A 23,904-nucleotide genomic window follows, 5' to 3' on the forward strand; every position below is an offset into this window, starting at 1 on the left:
TTAAGGGATGTTGTTTTGCTTGCAATATTTTTGGTCACAAATACATTGATTGCAATAGAAGGAATATGACACATATAAGATGTTATGCTTGTAGCAAGTTTGGGCATGTAGAAAAAGAATGCAGGAACGAGTCTATGGATCACCGCAGACAACATAATAAGAAACCAGATAAGAACATTAATGTCAGAAGACCTGAAAAAGATGAATCGCCCAACAAGAAATAAAAAGAAGAACAGATAAGGTGTGGTCTTGCTCGGTGTGGTCTTTCTCTCTTCTCATTTGAAGATGAAGATGAATGGTACATAGATAGTGGATGTTCTCATCACATGACTGGAGATAAGAGTAAAATGGAGACTCTCAAGAAAAACTAGCATGGTAATGTTATTCTTGGAACTAATGTTTCAACAAAAGTATTGGGACAAGGTAAAGCCAGAATTAATAAAACTAGAGCAGTAGTTGATGCTTTATTAGTTCAAGGACTAAAGCAGAATATCCTAAGTGTAGGTAAAATGGAAGATAAGGGAAATATAATTGTGTTTACATCAACCAAGTGTAAGGTTATGAATGAAGTAACTAGAAAAGTCATAATAAGAGGATACATAAATCGAGACAAATTATATGTGTTTGAAGATCGAAATTCTCATAGATATGAGAAAGGATCATACTTAGAGTAAAAGAAGATTGTGCCTATTGCAGTCTCTTATTCTTAAATGAATATTTCTAACATTGACTGCAAAAGTGGTGAGAGGTACTTGACCTCATGAAAAAGAAAAGATGGTTATCAGGTCCTTAGGATCAGTGATGTGTAATCTCAGGGGGAGTAATACATGTTAATTCCCATGGTTGTTTTTTATTTTCATGTTTCTTATACTACTGACAGTGTCTTTGGTGAAGTAACAGTAAACAAGTACAGACAAAACAGACTTAGGGGGAGTTGAAAGTGTGAAATTTCAGTATTTCACTTTCTATACGCAAACCTTATGAAGAAAATGTGTGTGTATACACGAGTTCTAAGTTGCACAGTCACGTATATTTTGGTTTGATGAAGAAACAATGGGAAAGACTCAGGAAAAGGGTCTGATATGCTTCAAGTCAATTATCAATTGGCTTTTCTATTATGATGGTTGAAGGTCTAGGTGGAGCATTTACGATGCGTCTAATAATGCATTGTTGGCATTATGTTTGCTTCATACATAATGATTCTTTGGTGACACTTCTTATGTTGATGAAGTTCTTGAATGATGAATTTTCTATCTCATACTATGATGAATAGTTGATTATGTCTCATATTGATGAAGTGATGTTGGTGTGATAAATATTCTTATGAAGAATTTGGGCCAAGAGAATGATGTTGTGAAGACATGGTCATATGCTACTGTTACATCTGTTGAATGATACTTGGAAACATGGCATATTGAAGAATGATGCTACATTTTCCTATATTATGATGATTCTCACTTATGATGTTGTGGTTGCATACCAAGTCACAGGTTGATGATATTGAAGCTACATTGTTCTATCTTACATATTGATGATGAGTTACTGTTGACAGATGCTTTTGGTGTATGATAGTTGTTGATGACTATCATGGTATTTTTAAGGTCTTTGGTCTTGATTATAAATGTATTATCTATTATTTGATGTAAAGGTCATGTAAAGACCTATGATGTACGTATTGTCAAATTGAATCATGTATGGACTATTGTAGTCAAGTCCTTTTGGATATGTGATGTAATTTGTAACCCCACTGTGTTTGGGAAGTTGATGTAATAATGATGTCAAATATGTAAACCCATTGTGATTGGGTGATTGATATAAGTTTGAGTCCTTGGTGATAGGACAAGTCCTATGAGTAAAAGATTCATGTACTTCAATGTACATTTGTCAAAGATTTGGGAATGTGCTCAGGGGGAGCATGATCAGTGTTCATACTCAGCAGTTCAAGTACAAAAGTCTTCGTTCAGCATTCTTCAGCCCTTTACCCTTGATTTAGAAGGGGGAGAATAGCTTGGTTTGGTGCTTGGTTTGATGTGTTTTACAAGTATTTACAGGTTGTGGTGACCAAACACCAAAGTGGTTGCCATCAACTCCAAAGGGGGATATTGTTGGCATTATAAATTATGTGTTACCCTTGATGGCAACCTACGTGATGAATGGAAACCTACTTGATGAGTTGTCTCTTAATGGAAACCTACTTGTTGAAGATGTAAACAGGATGTGACAGAATGTTTTACAGATGTGACAGAGTGTTTTGGCAAAGGCATAGCAGTTCAGAGGCAAAGGTATGATAAAGTTGAAAGTTCAAAAGTACACGTGGGTTCTGTTAAGAAAACTTGTGTACACACTTGAGTATGAAGAATCAAAGGCACATACAGTTTCTGCACCATGGTATTCTAAATCCCAAGGGTCCTTACCATGGTATTGCCTTGTGGTATTGAGCCCAGTAACAAATGTTTTGATCTCGTCTAAGAAAACCATCAGCTAGAGTATGATTTTGACCTATGATCTTGGAAAAAGGCTAAACTATATAAGGTAATGAAGATTAGTGTGAGGAAGGTGTGCAAGTGATGGAAATCTTATGAATAGTTAGATCTAAAGAAAATATGCATGTTATGGGCTATTGATGCTTTGCTTGATCTAAACTAAGTATGCACCTAGGAGTTTGATGATGGATCAGATCCAATAGATCTGAGATGACAATTATGATTATGGGATGATTTGATTTGTGTTGATGGCGTCTTAATGCATGATTTGTCTCTGTATGTCGAGATCTGGGTATGCCTAAAGTTGTGTTGTAGCAAAAATTTGACTCTGAATTTGCATATCTATATGTGGGTTTTATAGCCTACAAGGCGCGTACACACACGGATGTGTTTCTGGTAAGTCGCGTACACGCAAGTTTGGTTCCTGAAAAACACGTACACACATGGATATGCTTTGAGGAAAGAACATACATAAAGTAGGGTTTTTATGAAAAAGGATGTTTGATTAGTTTTATCAGTTTTGATGTGTTTTTGTTGTCTGTCAATGAAGTCTTCTTGATGATCTAGGCTTAAACAATGATGTTTGATTGTGAATTGATTGATTGAAGAATGTTGAGGTTACTTGATGATTATGATTGAAGATCAAAGAAAATTCTATGATTTCTTCATAATGATCTATGTATGGTTCAGTTTGTGTTTCAGAATGGCAGCTTTTCAGTTTTCAGTTTTCAGAGGTTTAAGATCTGTACGTGGGTATGATTCATGAAAGGCACATACACACGCGGGTTTTCTACTGTAAAGTAGAGTATACATTTTGACAAATGGTTGATCAGGGTTTACAGTAACAGGATTTGGTTTTTGTGATATTCAATATGTTGTTTAGTATTCTAGTTACAATGATCTGATTATTCTAGTTGGTTGGTTAAGTTTTTGGTTGAGTTTTAGTTGATTGGGTTTCAGTGATTGGTTGAGTCAATTGTGTCAGAGATTGGTTGATTCAGTTATAGTGATGAGTTACAATTTGAGGATTAATATTGAGCTTAAATGTTGGTAGTGGGTCCAGTCTGAGAATTTGATGAAACACGACCTACAAGTTATGATGTGTTGTAGCAGGTGGATCCAGTATGAACATTTATGAAACTTCGTCCCCAGAGTTGAGGGAGTTGGAGTTTCCTTCCAGTGGTAGTTGGTAAAGCAGATCAGGGGGTTGGATCTCACTTCTAGTAGCAGCTGGAGAAAAAGTGAAGGTTGTAGCCTTTTGCAGGTTAGCACCTACGTACTGGTACAAGTTTACCTCAGTACAAGAGCCAAGGGGTTGGAGCTCCCTTCCAGTAGGAGTTGGAGAATGAGAAAAGGTTGTAGCCTTCTACAGGTGGGTGCCTACATACTGGTATGAGTCTACACCAGTACAAGATTGTAAAAAACTTTTATTTATATTAAAAGAAGACAAAGACGACAACAACAGGTGGTTTTTTCCTGTATTGGGTTTCCACCTTAAATCCTGGTGTTCATGTTTGTTTCTTAGGTGTGATCATTTATTTTGTTCTTACTACACATGGTTACTATCTATCTAATGTTTAATAAAGTATTAATGCACTGGATGAAGATAAACAAATAATGAAATACTGAAACATAAGTTTATTGGATGTATGTTAATTGTCCTAAGAACAGTCACATACACATGTTGGGAAAAATGTTGAGAGGGCGTGGGGGGTGAATCAATATTTTAACTTTCACAATAATGATTTTCATTTTCAAACAGTATACGCTACTTTATTGAAACCAACCAACGTATGTCCACAACTATAAAGAATGAAACCAGCATATATGTAGTAAATAGTTAATTCATTGTCTTAAGTCAGAGTGCAATGCATTAACCATTAAACATATGCAGTAAGAATAGAATAAATCAACACACATAAGCAACACACATGAACACCAGGATTTTTTAGGTGGAAACCCAATGAGGGAAAAACCACCGTTGCTATCGTCTCAGGCTTCAATCTTCTTATAATAAAATTTGTTTACAAATTTTGTACTGGTGCAGACTTTTCCATTACGTAGGTATCTACCTGCTGAAGGCTACAACCTTCTCCCATTTTCCAACTTCTACTGGAAGGGAGCTCCAACCTGCTTAGCTCATGTACTGGCTGATATTTTTACCAATATGTAGGCGCCAGCCTACAGAAGGCTACTACCTTCACTCTTCCTCTAGGGACCACGTTTCATAAATTTTTAGACTAGATACTCCTGGTACACAACAACACAATATGAAGGCCACGTTTCATCAAATTTTCATACTGGACCCATCAATAACATTGAAGCTCAAAATCAATCACCACTGCAATAACTGCATCTACCAACAATCAGTTAATCTAAACAGTCAGATCACTGTCACCAGAACACAGAGTTGAACCCAGAACACTGCATCAACAATCAGAACCAACTGCAACCTCAAAAATCATATGTCATAATGTATACGCTACTTCAGTGAAGCCAACCTGCGTGTATACGCTACTTCCTTTAACCAAACTTGCATATACCTCCAAAAATACTAAATCATAAAAACCTCTGAATCAAAACTGTACCAACCAGAATATTTTGAAGATCTACTGTCAAATTACAGAGTTCTAAACAGATAGTAGCAAAGATCACCCTTCTTACTCAATCAATCAGACTCAATCTCCTTATACAGTCAGTTCTACTTTCATATCTAATGAAGACATCATTGACAGATAGCAGTAAAACAACAACACTAATCAGATAGAGCAGTCATCTCTGAACACCAAGATTTTCTTCTAGATACACTACTTGGAGGTGTCGAACCAGCGTGTATACGCACCTTCACCAAGGTGAACCAGCGTATAGATCTACAAATAATAACTTAAAACTTCATAGTTGTTCCAGACTTCAGCCATACCCAGATCATAACATTTACAGTAAAAACATGCGTTGGCATTCAAATCTAGCCCAAAAATTATCATATCATACAATGATAAGTCATTTCAGGTCTCATGATCCTGATCCAACATTGTATCAAAAGGTGCACAAGATATTTCAATCATATCATAACCATAGCCCTTACAACATAAGATATACTTCATATAGAAGTATCCATGAAAAACCCTTTCACTTGCACACTTATCCCTTTGATCTTCTCCTCCTTATATAGTTTTAGCCTTTCTCAATACCTCGGACCAAAACAACACTTAGAATTTGCGGTATTCTTAGAAGGGATCAAGTATCCGTTATTCTGCTCAATATTGTGAGTTAATACCGTGGTATGGAAACTTGGTATTTATTTATCTTAATTTCCTTAATTTTCCATCTCATACGTGCTTTTACTCTTGTGAAAGTGCGTGCATATGTATACACACTTTTTGTTCAGTGTACCCGCTTGTATATGCTTCTTGGACTAGGTGAACCTACGTATACAACTTAAACTAACTTAAAACATTCTTTTTCTTCAACTTCTTGATTCTGATCTGTAGTCCTTTATTCCAACATCTTGTTCTTCTGTACCATTTCTCTGTTGCCTCTGAATTGACCAGTTACAATGTGAGTTTCCCTTTATCAAATCTGAACTGACCTGTGAGTGGGTTGCCATCAAGGACAACACATGTACCATAATGCCAACAATCTCCCTGTTACACAATAATTTGTCACTGTCCCTGTTACCCCTTCTCTCGCACATTAGAGGACTTAGTCCGGGACCTGTGAGAAGTGACATAACCTGAAAACACTTGCATTGTATCCCCTTGAGTATGTACTTCATATGCCCTGAAGACACCTTCTGCAAAATACCCATAAAAATATCCCTTTTTACATTGGCGCGGTTCCACTGTGTATCACTCGCGCCAATGGGGGAAATTCTCCAAATAGGGCGCTCCAGCTGGTGCTCTGTCTCAGAGTCGCACTCGCGCCAGCCCAATTGGGTAAAGTTTTTAACAAACAAACTTACGAAGGTTCTTCCTAACCTATTCATGAACTGATTCCATCTTGAGTTAGTTCAGTTGGGTTTCGAATCTCCATAGAAGGGAAGTAGTTCTCCACCTCTCATGGAAGCTTCTTAGTGATAAAGCCAATCCCATGAATCTTGTGGATGAACCTAACTCCTTCTCCTCTATCTATAAAAGCTTGTCCTTTTGCCTTTGACAAGTTAGTCTCCAAGTTCCAAATTCTAAGTCCCAAAGTCTGAGAATTGCTAAGCTTATGCTACAAGAAGCCTTCTTCATGCACATGAAGCTAAATCTTAAGTGAGGAGATTCTTGTCCAAGTAACCAAGGAGAGAGAGGCTTGTTCCCCATTCCCAACAAGCTTTGCAAGGCATGTGCTGCTGATCACTCAGCTAAAGTAGGATTTGACGTCAGAACTATGGTTGTATTCTTCTTTGTTGTTTATCAATAATAGACGACTATCATTATGGTTCCACTCTTATTGTCTTTGTAATGATGATTGAGTTATATCCTTTCTGACTGATATATTGTTGCATCTATTGGATTTTATGCTTGTATTTGTGTCGTTCTTTGCATGTGCAGGTGTCCGTTCACGAGGATCGTGGGGATTGTGATCGGCCGGAGCAAAGGAACGGGAGCGACGACTCTTCTACAAATATTAGCGTTGGAATCTAGGTAGGCCCTCATCATCGGTCTTTGATTTGCAATTAGGAACCTGCGTGTTAGTGTTGTTTGATTGTTGCTAGACCCCATTTGGGCTAGTAGGGATCGCCTCTATCCGCAGAGAGGATTTACCTTCACAACAATTTGGCGACTCCACTGGGGAGTTGGCTTTTTGTCTTGTTCTTCGTTTTGTCTTGTTGTTTGATTTGTAAACTTTAGACGGAGCCTGAAGTACGGCCAGATAGCCTTCGAAATGTTATTGCTCCTCATTAGCAAAGTAGATCAACGCCACTTCAGTCCATCTCCGGTTTGGTTTATGAGCTGAACGGCTTGGAACTTGCCTTGTTTCTTGGTTTCTCCTGCTTGACTAGCTTTCTGGGTTGAGTCCCTGTGTTGCTTCTTTCCCCTTGGTGTACCTGGGTACTGTTGACTTAGCTTTGGCTCGTTTGTTTTTTTATTTTTCCATAGAAAACTCAGCTGGCGCTCTTTTATAGCATTACAGTCGCGCCCGTTGCACATTGACAACCCGCGCCAATTACTGAAAGGCGCCATTTTCAGCTTGACAGTCGCGCCAGGCCTGGGAACTTTTGAAGTTTGCTTGTTTCTGAGCCTCCTGAGCTTGGTTTTTGTTCTGGGTACCTTTTTTCGACTACTTGAGTGTGTTGGAGTCTTGTTTGACTGGTTTTGAGTATCTTTTTTGAGAAATTCTTAATTTGATTTCCTTTGGTCATTACTTGGAGGTTTGTCCCAGTCTTTTCACAATTTTGCATCTTTTTGCATGAGTGTTAATCGCCTTTGAGTGTTTTTATTTTTTGATCTTTGGAACTCTCACCCAATTTTCTTGATTTGCACTTGATTGGTTCTTGGATTACATTAGAATCATCTTGTGTTTGAGAATTCTCTTGCATAGATCACACTTGCATAATTAGAATTCTCATTTTCAGAATGTGCATAGATTACATTTGCATACTTTTCAAGTGAATTGTGCATAGATTACCTTTACCCTTTGGATGTTTGCCATTTTCTATCGATTTCACATTTCTAGCCCTAGGGCATCTAGTGGCTTTGTGTGTCGAGCCTTCCTTAGGAGTTTTGGTCTTCTATTAGTCCAGTCAACTTTCTGATTGCTCCCTTGCACTCGTTTAGTGGTTGTTAATCGTTTTATTGTGTTATTTGGGTGACTTGCTTTGTTTTCACTTGAATTCCGCTTTGTTTCGCTTTGAGCCTAGATTACACGGCTCATTGGTCTCTTTGGGATTTTTCTCGTTCTTTGGAGGTTTGCTTTGTGATTTAGGGAACTGAATGTGTTTGCATTGAGTGAAATTTGTGTTTTTACTCTTTTGTTATCATTTCTCAAAGTTGTTTAGTGCGTTTTGCCATCAACAAAAGAAAAAATCTCTTTTGCTTTGTATTAGTTAATGAGAATTAGAACTTTTCATTTTGATTAGTGATTAGTGATCTTAAAGAAAAGTTTGTTAATTTCCATTAGCTGCATTAGGGAAGTTCTTTGTTCTTTTGTGATCATTTCGTTTGCGTGAAAGCTCTCAAACCCTCTCGTAATTAGCATTCATCGAATGAAATGACATATTTTGGCATATAGTTTGCATTTAGGGAATTTTGAGATATCACATACGGTAAGGCCTGAAAACTAAAACCTAATCCAAGATCAACTTTAAAATGAACTGAATGAATCTAACAACGCATTGGAACATAACACACACTGTTTAGAGGTCTAGGCTAGAGACATGCTCCGGTGTCGTTAAACCTAGTCACTTTTGTTTCACTCAAGGTTGGGTGATTCCTCCTTCCGTGACTCAATAGTGGTCTAGCACGGACTTGTGCTCCCACGTACCGTCGAGTATATGGGGAGACCCCACTAGGTTATCATCCTTTATCCATAGGAAGCCGTGTCTGCCGCCTTACAAGCTGTAACGCACCGAACACAGCATTCGGGAAGATTGACTGCCGTACGGAAAGTCCTTGGTTTTCATATGACTGCCAAGGTGTATATGTAGTTTTACGGATTTGTTTGGTAAACCTTTTGCCTAGTTCTCCAGAGTAGTCACTTTCGTTCCTTTTCAGACTCCCTAAAAGAAAAGGTCCATCTGAGCACTTGTCACTTCAGGCTCATTAAACATTCGAAGGCGACTAGAGTCATCTTTTTGTCCTTTTCTCGACTCTTAAAAAATGAAAAGGTCAAGTTATGTCCTTGTGTCTTAAAATTTATTCGGCCATGATTCACATTTACCCAGTTAGATCTTGTTTGTGTTAGTTTGAGTAGGGTTCTTTCTCGTTTGTGATGGCAACTTTTCCAGAGTTTACCAACCCAGGCATCCCCTCTGATGGGAATCCTGGTCATTTCCCTCCTTTTGGAAATGTTGGTGCTCCTTACATGGCAACGTTGTCCCTTCCTGGGTCAACTGTTGGGTTGCCTGTTTGGTTGTTCCTAACCTCTCTGATCCCTACCGTCTCAACTGCTGGTCAATCAGTTCCTCCACCCGAACAACATCTTGTTGATTCTAAGGTGGACCTCTCCCCTTCTTCGCCTGTTTCTGCGTCCTCATCTTCTACTTCGCCTGGTGAAAGGGATTCAAGTAACCAGGTGGCTAAGAAGAAGAAGAAGAAGACGAAGAAGAAGAAGTCTCCTAAGCGAGAGGTTAAAAGTACAACTCAAGTCGAGCCACCTTCTGCTCCTCCGCGGAAGGTCAAATTTCCTTGTAGATTGTGCAAGGATGACCACCTTCTTTGTGATTGTCCTGGCATTCCCAGGATCTTAGAAGTATGGTCTTGCGATCCGGCCCGCCCCTCATCGTCCTCTGAAGCTCATGGCGATGCTACCTTATCGACTCAAAAAATTAAAGAGAAAGGGAAGATTCGAATCCCCTATAGACTATGTGAAGGCAATCATCCGCTTCACCTTTGTCTGCTCATGGATAAAGCTTCCACTGTTTTGGAAAGTCTTACAGCTTCTTCACCCCAACTTCCCGTTGGTTATCAACGTCTCTCTGCAGCTGCATATCGTCTCTCTGTTGACAAAGATATTGACTTAGATTCTTCTCTTGCCTGTCCTCCTCCTTTCGAACCTGGTTGTGCCAAGCCTGCTCCAGACCAACCATTGGTCGGAGAGAGTGTTGACTTGGGTTCACCACCTGTTGATTACTCTGTTCCAGAGGAGCATCATGATTCTACTGCTCATGTTCTTCTCGTCTCGTCAGATTCTCCTGAGTCTCAGAACGACCCTCCTATCCTCGCTGATCAAGAGGGTCCTTCTTCGTCTCCTGTAGTGCAGGGGGGCAATCATATGATTCCCCCACCAAGTAGTTCAGTCGTTTCCTTCGACTGGAGTCATTTGACTACATTCCGCCTTCCATCCCATGTGCCTTTCTAGATTACAGTACATGCCTATGATAAGGAAATACCTGGCACTGTCTTGGATGAGGGTGCATCTGTCAATCTCATGCCTTTCACTACTTGGCAAGCTTTGGGCTCCCCACAGCTTGTGCCAGTCGCACAGAATATTTTGGCGTTTGACGGAGGAACCAGTCAACCGTTACGGATCCTCCCGAAGTTTCCTATTACTTTGGGAGGCAAAACCGTCTATATAGACGTACTGGTTACCCAAGGTGCTCCAGATTTCAGTCTTCTCCTTGGCCGTGACTATGTTTATGCCATGGGGACCCTTGTCTCTTCACTTTTCCGTGTGGTTTGTTTTCCACACGACGAAAGAATCGTGACTATCGATCAGTTATCGTTCTTTAGTCCCCCGGTGCCTCTTGCGCAGTTGTCATCCCCTCCTGGTTTTTATCCACCAGTTGTATCTGCCCCACCACAGATCAACTACGTGGCCACTTATCCCATGCTTGTATCGAGTGATGCCGCAGTTGTCTGTAGTGTCCTGGGGGCATTGGGTTCTGACTTCCGAGATGTTGTCCTTCCACCGGGAGTGGCACTCTTGGAAGCCCCGACTTCCTGTTCATTATGATGAAGTTCGGGCAGAGCATAGTTCCTTCCCTGTGTCAAGCTCCTTAACAAATGAAACAAGGTGTCCAAGGATAGTTTTGATCTTGTGACGACCTCGTTAAAAAACGAAACAAGGTGTCTGAGGATAGTTTTGATCTTGTGGCGACCTCGTTAAAAAACAAAAAAAAGTGTCCCGAGGATAGTTTTTGATCTTGTGTCGACCTCTTTAAAAAACGAAACAAGGTATTCGAGCATAGTTCCTGATCTTGTGTCAAGCTCGTTAAAAAATGAAACAAGGTTTATGAGGATAGTTCTTTCACTGTGTCAACCTCATTAAAAAATGAAACAACTCCCTTTCCAAATCGAGTCTTTGATTAAGATCTCGTAAAATCCAAGTCGAGTCTTTCCAAGATCTCGAAAGTGAACCTTCATTCCATCCACTTTATTGAATGCAATAAAGCTTGGGGGGCATGTACCTCGATTTGCGTCATTATGCTGGGGGCATGCGAACTCATAACGAGCATATTTTTTCGTTTCAAGCTTGTGTAAACACGAAACCGAATCCAAGCAGAGTTCTCCATGGTTCAAGCTTGTGTAAAAATGAACCCATACCTAATTCACATCTTGTGATTGCCGCCTATCCGCTAAATTCTGTTAGATGAGCCTTGGTTGTTTTCATCCCATTGCCACCATCTCTTTGGCCGATCATATGCTTTCACTTGGTTGTTTATCCTTTCCTGAGGAACCGCAGCGATGGGTGGTTTTATTAGCCAGCCTCTTGACCATTACATGTTTTGAGCAGTTCCACCATTGTCGGAACCAGTTGCTACCCTTTATACCACTTGTTCCTCTAGGATGAGTCACCTTTAAGCTCTTTTCTGACTCGTAAAATATGAAAAGATTGCCGAGTATTTTCCCTTTTTGACTCGTTAAAGAGAATAAAAATGGAGGTCTGCTTTCAACTCTTTTCCGACCGTTTAAAGACGAAAAAATTGCCGCGTTTTTCCTCTTGACTCGTTAAACGTAAATAAGAGGCAGTCATCTTTAAACTATTTTCCGACCGTGTAAAGACAAAAAGTTTGTCGGGCCCCTTGTCATTTCAGGCTCGTTAACGGTTATGAAACAACGTGATTTCGATCGCTTTTTTACTTTTTCAGGTCGAAGTCACTACTCATGAAAAGTACTCCTCGATCGTAATGGTCGGGGTTCTTTCGAGCATTGTTTTATACTTTTTCGGGCTCGAGAGGGACAACTTTACGAAAAAGGACACCCCTGGAGTTTCCTTTTCTGCTGTCTTTTCAAACTCTCTAAACATGAAAAGATGTCGAGTTCTTCCTTTGTCAAACTCATTAAAACTTAATGACATCGTATTCCGTCGAAATGACGCCTTTCAAGCATATGCTATCCCCGTCAAGCTTGTCATTAAAAAATAACCGGGGTACTCGCCAGCAATGGTGGGGAAAATGGGACCACAATTATTGTCGTGTCGGCAGTATGTCGCTCTTGAACATGGCACTTGTCTGCATTCGTGTCTGGGTGGGGACATCTCATCTTGTTTTTACACTTGCCTCTATGGGTTTGGGTTATCATGTTTGACCTCTCATCTACTCATTACCTCGTCACCATGACCCTTGATCATTTGATGTCAAATACTGCCAAGTCCACTATCGTGCCGCCAATATGTTCAAGAGAATTTGACCTCTGCAGAATACTCAACCTCCCTCTGATACCTCACACAAAACATTTTTATCCTTCTCTGTCTCGTGTCGATGATGTGGGAAACATTATGGCCCACCTTCGATCAAGGTCACTTCCTGTCGACTTCAGCTCATTATCCAGGAAGTTGACCTAGAGACTCCCTTCAGGTGCCTTGGAGCCTGCATGCCTCAATGGTAGGTTCTTCGTGTTCGACGCGAGGTTTTCATCATTGGCCTCCAATCAAATGATTCTATAGGTGTTTGACGTCGGCTCACTGATTCGCACGCCGTAGATTGTACCTATAGTACCTTGAGGACCATTGTCATTATTGGTGGTACCTCTCGCGTCTGTTAACAGTTTTCATCATTGACTGGTAATCAGACGTTGTTCTTGCATGTTCGACTTCGACTCCCATATTCGCATGCTTGAACTTGTACTTTGTTCTGGTCAAGATAGAGCGCAAGACCTTGGATTTTGTCTGTTGAGATCCAGGTTGCGATTTTGTGGATTATTATGATCATTACATGACTCATTCACTGGATGGCTGCAACCATGCCTGATTCTATTTACCGATCCTCACTGGATGGCTACGTCCATACCTTGGATCCAGATTTCTATGTACTCTGCTATGGATGGCTGCGCCCATACCACATATATCATGTACTTGAGATATCAGTTCTACTTCTTCATGCAGGTTCTCCGGTGGCAGTGTTTTCAGTTGGCCATGTTCTTGTAAAGCATTTCACCCGTCTCTCTCTCTCGGGCCTCATGCTTTAGGGGGCATATGTTACACAATAATTTGTCACCGTCCCTGTTACCCCTTCTCTCGCACATTGGAGGACTTATTCCGGGACCTGTGAGAAGTGACATAACCTGAAAACACTTGCATTGTATCCCCCTGAGTATGTACTTCATATGCCCTGAAGACACCTTCTGCAAAATACCCATAAAAATAGCCCTTTTTCCATTGGCGCGGTTCCACTGTGTATCACTCGCGCCAATGGGGGAAATCCTCCAAATAGGGCGTGCCAGCTAGCGCTCTGTCTCAGAGTCGCACTCGCGCCAACCCAGTTGGGTAAAGTTTTTAACAAACAAACTTACGAAGGTTCTTCCTAACCTATTCATGAACTGATTCCATCTTGAGTTAGTTCAGTTGGGCTTCGAATCTCCATAGAAGGGAAGTAGTTCTCCACCTCTCATGGAAGCTTCTTAGTGATAAAGCCAATCCCATGAATCTTGTGGATGACCCTAACTCCTTCTCCTCTATCTATAAAAGCTTGTCCTTTTGCCTTTGACAAGTTAGTCTCCAAGTTCCAAATTCTAAGTCCCAAAGTCTGAGAATTGCTAAGCTTATGCTACAAGAAGCCTTCTTCATGCCCATGAAGCTGAATCTTAAGTGAGGAGATTCTTGTCCAAGTAACCAAGGAGAGAGAGCCTTGTTCCCCATTCCCAACAAGCTTTGCAAGGCATGTGCTGCTGATCACCTAGCCAAAGGAGGATTTGACGTCAGAACTATGGTTGTATTCTTCTTTGTTGTTTATCAATAATAGACGACTATCATTATGGTTCCACTCTTATTGTCTTTGTAATTATGATTGAGTTATATCCTTTCTGACTGATATATAGTTGCATCTATTGGATTTTATGCTTGCATTTGTGTCGTTCTTTGCATGTGCAGGTGTCCGTTCACGAGGATCGTGGGGATTGTGACCGGCCGGAGCAAAGGAACGGAAGCGACGACTCTTCTACAAATATTAGCGTTGGAATCCAGGTAGGCCCTCATCATCGGTCTTTGATTTGCAATTAGGAACCTGCGTGTTAGCGTTGTTTGATTGTTGCTAGACCCCATTTGGGCTAGTAGGGATCGCCTCTGTCCGCAGAGGGGATTTACCTTCACAACACTCCCCCTTTGGACTTGATGGCAACCATGTTGGTGTTGATTACTTCAAGTTGTAGAGCTTGTTAGATATATCAAGCAACACCAAGATACTCTCCCCCTTTAACATCAAGGGCAAAGGGTGGACCAAGATATTCTCCCCCCTTGAGATATACTATGATGTCCATGCTCCCCCTGAGTACATGCAGAGTCTACAGAGATATTTTTCAAAATAATAACATGACTCTATAACTCAACTATGTGAGTATGACCTTCATGTCAATGACTCATACATACATCAATCGCCCAACCAAGTGCGGATATACCAAATGTTCATACATGACTAAAAAATTGCAATTATTACATCATCCTTCCCAGGCATAGGGGGGGTACAAATTACATCAAATGTCCAAAAGGACTCGTCAATAGACTATGACAGAAAGAGACATATTACACCATATAGCTTTACATGACCTAAATGGTATGAAAATCTGAAACCATAGCTGAATTCAGTAACCATGATGCCAACAATGCATAATGTTTTTGAAGGCTAATGATCCCCTTGAACTTGTGCTACCTATGCATTGTCAACAAATCATTCATCAAGGCACCTTCATCTGTCAAATAAACAATAATGAACAAAGCATATCAGCAAGTTGTAACCATCGATATCAGACTGAACACCCATGTCAGAAACTAATTTTGAGTCTGACCCACTGTTTTTCTATCAGAAAAACATATACGCTCCTGCAGCCACAGAAACTCGCTTATATACATGACTCTGCTTCCTGAAACCCGCATATAGGAAACATTCCTCTGAAAACTGGATTTAACAGTAGGATGATGCAAAAACTACTCCCATCTTTTGTTTGAAATATTCAAATGTTTCTCTAGGAAGGGGTTTGGTAAATATATCAACAACCTGTTCTTTAGAGGGAACATACTCCAATTTAACCTTTCTTTCAAGCACTTGTTCTCGTAGAAAATGGTACTTAATGGGTATGTGCTTGGTCTTGGAGTGCATGACTGGATTTTTCGAAATACTAATGGCACTTGTATTATCACATAGAAGGGTGGAGAACATGTGATTTGAATATCTTGCAATGTTTGCATCATTCAAAGTAGTTGTGTACAACAAGATGCAACAGCCACATATTCTGCTTCAGTTGTAGATAAGGCAACCGAACTTTGTTTCTTGCTGAACCAAGACACTAATCGTGATCCCATATAGAATTCACCTCCACTAGTGCTTTTTCAATCATCAACATTTCTTGCCCAATACGCATTTGTATATGCATGAAGAGTGAGATATGTATCTTTAGGGTACCATAGACCAAAGTCTGGATTCCTTGGAGATATTTGAATATTCTTTTTACAACCTAAAGATGTGATTCCTTTGGATTGGCTTGGAACCTTCCAACAATTCCTACTGCATGCATGATATTTGGTTTGGTACCTGTTAGATAAAGTAGACTTCCAATCATAGATTTGTACACTGGTTGATTCACTGTAGGAGATTCATCATTAGAACTGAGACTACATCCTGTTACCGTTGGAGTACATACTGGTTTTAAATCTTCCATTCCATACTTCTTCAGAATCTGCTTGAGATATTTAGTTTGTGAAAAAAAATGCCATCTTTTGTTTTTTTTACTTGTAGACCAAGAAAATAAGCTAGTTCACAAAGTAAAGACATTTCAAATTCTTGTTGCATAACAGAAGCAAATTTCTGACTCATAGATTCTTCATTGCTGCCAAAGATGATATCATCAACATGGACAACAATAATTAGCAGTTTATCATTCTCAATTTTTGTGTACAAGTTGTTGTCTGCAGATCCTTTTGTGAAACCTTGCTGTTGAAGATATTTGTCAAGACAATAATACCAAGCCCTTGGAGCTTGTTTCAGTCCATATAGAGCCTTTTTTAGTTTACATACAAGCTTTGCATCATTTCCTAGAATGAATCCTTTTGGTTGTTCAATATAAACTTCTTCTCATAAATCTCCATTAAGAATATGCAGATTTTACATCCATTTGATACATTTTGAATTTTCGAAAAATTTAAAGAGAAAGAAACATTCTTATGGCTTCAAGTCTGGCAACAGGTGCAAAAGTTTCTTCAAATTCTATACCTTCTTGTTGAGCATACCCTTTACAAACAAGTATTTCTCTGTTTCTAATAACATCTCCATTTTCATTCAACTTATTCTTGAATATCCATTTTTTACCTATAAAATTTTTATCGTGAGGTCTAGGAACTAATTCCCAAGTATCATTCTTTTCAATTTGGTCATGTTCTTCATCCATGGCCTTAACCCAACATTCATCTTTGCTATCTTCCTTAACATTTTGTGGTTCTATGTAGGATAGTAATGCTAGATAACTGGAAGCTCCTACAAGAGTTATTCTTATCTGTACTCTAGACCCTTTTTCTCCTAGAATTTGAGATTCTGGATGATTCTTTTGAACATACCTGGATGGAGCCTTTTCCCTGTCCATTGTATCTTATTTTGATGCTTCATTGGTTTCTTCCTCTATATCATTTCAATTTGATACATGAATCATTCACCGTCTTCCTCATTGTCATCTTCCTTTGTTGATTTCACCTATTCTAGATTTCTACATGCTTCATCGATTACAACATCAATGCATTCAACAATTTTTCGAAGTCTCTTATTATAACATTTGTACCCTTTACTTCTAGATGAATAACCAAGAAGTATTCCATCGTCTGCTCTGGGTTCAAACTTACCAAGTTTCTCATCAGTCTTTTTGATAAAGCATTTGCTTCCAAAAACTCTGAAGTGTTTTACAGTAGGAGGCTTACCATACCAAAGTTCATATGGAGTTTGATCACTATTTACCCGAACATGAGCTTTGTTGAGAATATTTACAGCAGTATGTGCAACTTCACCCCAGAAGGTGTCAGGAGTTCCAAATTCATCAAGCATAGCTCGAGCCATTTGTTGAACTATTCTATTCATTCTTTCCACCACGCCATTTTGTTGAGGAGTTCTGGCAACAGAGAACTATCTTTTTATTCCATGTTGTTCACAAAATTCAAAAAATTCATATGATATGAATTCTCCTCCCCTATTAGATCTGAGACATTTGATTTTTAGACCTAATTAATTTTCAACTAAATCTTTGAAGACTTTAAACTTTTCAAATGCTTCGTCTTTATGCTTTAGTAAACCAATCCAACACATTCTAGAAAAATCATCATTGAATAAAATGTAGTATTCTTCTCCACGAGGTGACTTTTTCCTTGTTGGTCCACATAGTTCAAGAGGCTTACTTGCTTATCATTCTTTGGCATTGAATTGAACTCTGGTTTTCTTACCGAATTGACATGGTTTTCAAATGGTATTTTATGGGATGCTGATATCTGGAAGATCACGAACAGCCTTGAGCTTGCATGATTTTCTTATTTGAGAAAAACTCAAATGCCCCAATCTTCTGTGCCATAGCCAATTTTCTTCTGTTTTTCTTAGATAACATTTTTCTTGACCTCCTTTTAGTATATATAGATTGCTTGGAGTTCTTGTACCTTTGATTATGGTCTTTCCTGTGTCAAGCTCACAAACCACACATTATTTTGATCGAAACACCACTTGATTTCCTTGATCACACATTTGACTAACACTCAACAAGTTATGCTTTAAACCATCAACATACATAACACTTCCAGCTTTAACCTTTTATTTTAAATAAATCGAACCCTTACCCTTAATGATAGCGGGTGTGTCATTTCCAAAAGAAACCTTCTCTTCCTTTTCTAAAGCTTTGTAAAAAAGGAGTTTATCTTTATCACCTGTCATGTGTTTAGAGAATCCACTATCAATGTACCACTCATTTTCTTGTCCTTCTGCAAATAGAGCTATGCCACATCTTTATGACTGAAGTTCATTCCTTTTCCATACCTTGGAATTTGATGATGTTTGTTCCTTTTGAATTGTTGGCCAAAATTTGCTCCTGCATTCAGATTCTTCGTGACCAAAGTTATTACAAAATGAACATTCCATTTCATTTTCAAGAGGAGAAAAGTTATTATAAGAACTTTTCTTGATTCCTGTCACACTCCTTTGTTTTCTTGCTTCTCTAGTCATGATAGTCTTGTAAGCAACACATTGAACAACTTTATGACCAAAGTTATGGCATGAAAAACATTGTCCATTAAAGAAGAAGTTTTTGTGATCATAAAATATTTTGGTGTTATTCACCTTTTGATTGGTGCTTCTATTGATGTTCACCCTTGGAGTAAAATGAGCATGATTTACCTGGGGAGTACCTTTAGGATTTTACTGAGGATTGACGCATTGTTCACTGGTTTTAGCTGCATCAAGATAGCTTCTGGTGTTGACTGAAGGCTTTTCTGGTTGGGATGTTTCTCCAGTGTATCCAAGACCAACCTTTATAAGCAGAGAACATTGAACCTTGATGATTTCACCTAAGGTTTTTGATCCTTTGGAAAATCTAAGATTAAGAGATTTTGTCTTCTCAAGTTCTTTTCTTAGACCCACTACATCACATTCTAATTTTTCATTGTGATTTTCTCTTTTAGTGAGTTGATGTGTCAAAGTGTCTATGACCATATTCTTTTCTTCCAAACAAATTTTAAGTTGGGTAATTTCTTCAAGAAAATATTCCTCTTCTAAGGCATCCATAAAATCATCATTGTCATAAGCCATGACTAGTTTAAAATCTTGTTTAGATTCACCTTAATCACTATTAGACAAGCCATCACTATCTTCATGAGTATAATAAATTCTTCTATTAACAAACTGTTTTCTTTTACCTTTTTCAGACTCCTTTCCTTTTTCATGATTATCTTTATGAGGACATTTAGCAGCATAATGGCCAACTCTACCACAAGCAAAACATTTGAATGGAATCTTACCTCTGAATCTTCTGAAACCTCGTTGAAGCTTCTTTACAAAGTTTACCTCATCTTCTTCTGAAATATATCTTGATTCCTTGAGATATTCCTTTTCTTTTCCCTTTGCTGAAGCTTTGAAAGCAACTTCTCTAATATTTGATGGACCTCCTTTCCTCATTTCAAAGGCAGTTAAAATTCCATGAAGCAGAATAATAGTAACAGATTGAAGATCCTGCTTCTCTTCTATGGCAGATACTTTTGACTCAAATTTAGAAGACATAGATCTCAAAATTTTCTCTACTAAAGTAGCCCCCTTTATTTCTTCACCCAGATTCTTCATGCAATTTACAATCTCATCTACTCGTAAAAAGTAACTAGCAATACTTTCATCACTATGCATCTTGAGAGTTTCATACTGAATTCTAAAGGTTTGCAGCTTAGCATGTTTTACCTGTGAGTCCCCTTCGTAGCTCTGAATGATTTTGTCCCATATTGCTTTAGTTGCGTTGAGCTGCATGACTTTGACGAATTCTTATTCTGATAGATTTCCTAATAACGCTTTGATGGCTTTGGCATTGTTTTCATATGCTTTCTTTTATGCTGGATCTATGGGGACTGCTGCTGGATATTGGCATTCTCCTTCCACAATTGCTCAAACATCAACTCCAAGTGACTGAAGATGGGCTATGGTTCTTCTCTTCCAATATTCTAAGTTATTTCCGTTGAAGATTGGTGGTCTGATAGATCACATGCCTTCGTGATTGTTCATCTTGAGAGATCTCCCTTCAGGCAATCAAGCTTCTTCTGAAGGACCTTCTATGATACCAATTGTTGGGAAAAATGCTGAGAGGGGGGCAGGGGGGGGGGGGGTTGGTGAATCAGTATTTTAAATTTCATAATAATGATTTTCCTTTTCAAATAATATACACTACTTTATTGAAACGAACCAGCGTATGTCTGCGACTATAAAAATGAAACCAGTGTATATGTAGCAAATAGTTAATTCATTGTCTTAAATCAAAGTGTGATACATTAACCATTAAACAGATGCAGTAAGAACAGAATAAATCAACACACATAAGCAACACATATGAACACCAGGATTTTTCAGGTGGAAACCCAATGAAGGAAAAAACCACTGTTGTTGTCATCTCAGTCTTCAATCTTCTTATAATAAAAATTGTTTACAAATTTTGTAATGGTGCAGACTTTTCCAATACACAGGTATCTACCTGCTAAAGGCTACAACCTTCTCTCATTTTCCAGCTTCTACTGGAAGGGAGCTCCAATCCCCTTAGCTCTTGTACTAGCTGATATGTTTACCAGTATGTAGGCGCCGACCTACAAAAGGCTACTACCTTCACTCTTCCTCCAGGGACCATGTTTCATAAATTTTCAGATTGGATACTCCTGGTACACAACAACACAATATGAAGGCCACGTTTCATCAAATTTTCATACTGGACCCATTAGTAACATTGAAGCTCAAAATCAATCACCACTACAATAACTGCATCTACCAGCAATTAGTCAATCTAAACAGTCAAATCATTGTCACAAAACACAGAGCTGAACCCGGGACACTGCATCAACAATCAGAACCAACTGCAACCTCAAAAATCATATGTCATAATGTATACGCTACTTCAGTGAAGCCAACCTGCGAGTATACACTACTTCCTTTAACCAAACCTACGTATACCTTCAAAAACACTGAATCATAAAAACCTCTGAATCAAAATTGTACCAACCAGAATATTTTGGTGATCTACTGTCAAAATATAGAGTTATAAACAGATAGTAGCAAAGATCACCCTTCTTACTCAATCAAACAATCAATCAGACTCAATCTCCATACATAGTCAGTTCTACTTTCATATCTAATGAAGACATCATTAAAAGACAACAGTAAAATAGCAGCATTGATCAGATAGATCAGTCATCTCTGAACACCAAGATTTTCTTCTGCATATGCTACTTGGAGGTGTCGAACCAGCGTGTATATGCACCTTCACTAAAGCGAACCAGTGTATAGATCTAAAAATAATAACTTAAAACTTCACAGTTGTTCCAGACTTCAGTCATACCCAGATCATAACATTTACAGGATAAAACATGTGTTAGCATTCAGATCTAGCCCAACAATTATCATATCATACAATGATAATTCATTGATCTCATAATCCTAATCCAACATTGTATCAAAAGGTGCACAAGATATTTCAAATCATATCATAACCATAGCCGTTACAACATAAGATATACTTCAGATAGAAGTATTCATGAAAATCTCTTTCACTTGCACACTTAGCCCTTTGATCTTCTCCCCCTTATATAGTTTTAGCCTTTCTCAATACCTCGGACCAAAACAACACTTAGAATCTGTGGTATTCATAAACGGAATCAAGTAGCTGTTATTCCACTCAATATTGTGGGCTAATACCATGGTATGGACCCTTGGTATTTATTTATCTTAATTTCCTTAATTTTCCATCTCATACGTTCTTTTACTCTTGTGAAAGTGCGTGCATACGTATACGCACTTTTTCTTCAGTGTACCCGCTTGTATACGCTACTTGGACTAGGTGAACCTGCGTATACAGCTTAAACTAACTTAAATCATTATTTTTCTTCAACTTCTTGATTCTGATCTGTAGTCCTTTGTTCCAACATCATGTTCTTCTGTACCATTTCCATGTTACCTCTGAATTGACCTGTTATAATGTGAATTTCCCTTTATCAAATATGAACTGACCTGTGAGTGGGTTTCCATCAAGGACAACACATGTACCATAATGTCAACAACACACATAGGTACCTTTCAGTAAATTCACGTGCAAAAATCAGAATATGAAATGAAAATTTTGTGATTTTGAAAATACGTATTCACCCCCCCCCCCCACCCCCCCACCTCTCAGTATTTTTCCCAACATGTGGGAGCTACCTCCTAGGTATTGAGTTAGAGTAGTTTTCTTTATTTTTCACTTCATTTAGATTTAGAGTTAGAGTTAGATTAATTAATTGCATTTTTAGAAGTATCCTTATGTAGGAGAATCCTCATTGGTGTCTTATCCAATCCCTTAAGTCAGTATAAGGATTTCTTTCTTGCAAGCTAGTTGCAGGAGGGTAAATCCAATATCTCTCTTCTTGTTGATAAGTAATTAGGAATACCTCAAGTCAGTAGGAAGAGTGAGGGGTAGCTAGATCCATTTGAATTGGTCATAATCACCATCCCAAAAGGATAAGGGCTTAGTTGGGGCCCTAACTGGGTGATCTCCCAATTGTTGATTTCGATCATTTTTTTCTATCAACAATTTTGGCGCTAGAAGGAGGGCCAACGACAAGTTGTCCTTTGAAGTTTTTGTATTTTAAAGTTTTTATTTGTTTGTATTGTCTCCTTCTAAACTCCCCATTTGGAGTTTCATTTATATACGTGCATATGCCACCACTCAAATGAAAATTGTAAGACACTTTTCGAAGGTAATGTTTAATGGTAAGAGTAAAGTTTTTGCATGTGATCATGTTTTTCAATTTATTCAAAAATTTTCAAATTCTACTTTTTATGATATTGATGAAGGTGTTCTATGTAGGATCTTTACTCTAACTTTCACAGGCAAATCCAAAAAATGGTGTGAATTGTTACCAATTGCCTCTATTAATGGTTGGGATGAATTTATTACAAGTTTCCTTCATGCATCCGAGTATGACACTAATAGGTATATCATGAACTTGAATATTTACGAAGGTTTGAAAATGAGTTTGTAATATATTTCACAATTAGATTCAATTTAATTTGTCTAAAATTTAAATTTAAAGATATACCTTTAAATATCAAGTTAGTGGAATGGTTTCAAGAACATCTGATTTCCCTTCCTTGCATTCCAAATACTAGCAATGAACTTGAAAAGATTATTTATCTTAGCACATTTGTCATTGTTGAAGAGCCACTTGTAATTGATAGCATGGTTGAGAATATTCAAGAATAAATTGTAGAAATTATTAATGAGCTATCTCAATAAAGCATAAGCACATCCAACAATAATAACATTGATTTCGAGAGTGTTTCTATTAATAAATCAACTTCTCAAAATCAAAATAAAATTGGTGTTCATAACGAAGAATAAAATCAGCAAGCAACAGAATTAGCAGACAACAATGCAAATTGAAATTTCAACAATGATTTCTTTGTGACAAATAATTCTGAGTTTTCTCATCCTGAAATTAATGTTGAGCCACAAATTTTGGGGTAGCCAAGCATTAATTTTCAGGAAAGTTTGATTAGTCAAATACATAATGATGAATCTGAAATATGCATTAACAAACTAAAGACGAATTTACAAGTAGAGAAATTTTCATATTCATATCTTCAAATAGCTATTTCTCTCTT

The sequence above is a fragment of the Pinus tabuliformis genome, chromosome 5_1 (assembly GCF_031772625.1).
Source record: "Pinus tabuliformis cultivar Carrire ecotype Pingquan chromosome 5_1, CPIR1, whole genome shotgun sequence".
Taxonomy (NCBI): domain Eukaryota; kingdom Viridiplantae; phylum Streptophyta; class Pinopsida; order Pinales; family Pinaceae; genus Pinus; species Pinus tabuliformis.